This window comes from Eurypyga helias, unplaced genomic scaffold (assembly GCF_000690775.1).
Source record: "Eurypyga helias isolate BGI_N326 unplaced genomic scaffold, ASM69077v1 scaffold13776, whole genome shotgun sequence".
Taxonomy (NCBI): domain Eukaryota; kingdom Metazoa; phylum Chordata; class Aves; order Eurypygiformes; family Eurypygidae; genus Eurypyga; species Eurypyga helias.
In genome coordinates, this window is record NW_010254842.1 from 22,661 (window position 1) to 23,925 (window position 1,265).

The following is a 1,265-nucleotide window of genomic DNA, read 5'->3' on the forward strand; positions in this document are numbered from 1 at the left end:
CCCAGGGATGGGGCATCCACAGCTTCTCTGGGCAACCTGTCCCAGTACCTCCCCACCCTCTCCATGATCAGGTTTGTCTAAAACCGTAGAGATACGGTTGAGTTCTGAGCTTTCGTGCTCTTCTATTTTTAAGCCTCTTCCAGGCTGCTTCTAGGGAGCAAAGCCTGTGGCAGTAATGCAGGGAGGCTGGTGCACAGTGGCACATATCACCATTAAAAACAGTGAGATAACTGGTAGCTTTCTAGTGCAGAAGAAACAAACCCATTTTTCTCACTAAAGTAGTTGTGTTAGGCAGATAAAGAGGCAGAGAACAGTCAAACATCCTGCCTTCATCGTGGCAGCGGCCGGCAGGCAGCTGCTGAGCACTTCGACGTACGACGGAAGAGATTAACATCACGAATGCAAACCGAGATTGGTCCTGAGCTCCTGCGTTTTTTCAGTGTGGTCAGTATTTCCAGGATCTGCAGATTTGAGGAACCAGTCTTTGTTTCAGCTAGCCCCTAAGGAAATCTAGTTGACACCTGAAAAACCCCCTTCTCTGGATTTCATTGGTTTCTTACGGGAACCCTATCATTTACGGTGATTTTGCTGCCTTGCAGGGTGCTGTAGTTCATCTTAACTTGCAGGAGGGAGAAATCCTGGTTTTGCCAGGGTTTCTCGTCAAAAGGTTTGTAATAGTTTGGAATAGCAGTTAGCCTTGCTTTGTTCTTACTGTGCAGGGACTCTGCTAAGCTGTTTAGGTGAAGGAGACTTATTAAGGCACATTAAATTACCTCCTTTCTTTTGTCATAAACATGTCCATTTGTTCTCCTGATGATACATTGAGCCTCTAAGACAGGTAGCACAGTTTAATTTCCTCTTAGAATTTAACTTTATATTATATGCTCATGCAAGTGAAAAATGCAGAGATCATAGCCATTGGAGAAACCAGAGCAATTCTGCAGAAATCTCATTTATATTTGTTTGTGGTATGGTTGTGTCACGGTCTGACCTCAGCTGGCAGCTCAGCCCCACACAGCCACTCACTCACTCTCCCTCGGTGGGATGAGGAGAGGCTCAGAAGGGTAAAAGTGAGAAAACTTATGGGTCGAGATAAAGACAGTGTAATAGGTAAAACAAAATCCAAGCGCGCAAGGAAATTAATTCAACATTTCCCATGGGCAGGCAGGTGTTCAGCCTCCCCAGGAAAGCAGGGCTCCGTCACATGTAACGGTTACTTGGGAAGACAAATGCCATCACTGCGAATGTCCCCCTGTTCCTCCTTC

The 1,265-nt window shown here is 46.0% G+C and overlaps 1 protein-coding gene across 1 annotated transcript in view; it reads left to right on the plus strand.

The window, feature by feature from the left end:
* Positions 1 to 1,265, plus strand: part of PAPSS1 (3'-phosphoadenosine 5'-phosphosulfate synthase 1) — a 26,930-nt gene that overhangs the window by 21,924 nt on the left and 3,741 nt on the right. The window lies entirely within an intron of this gene.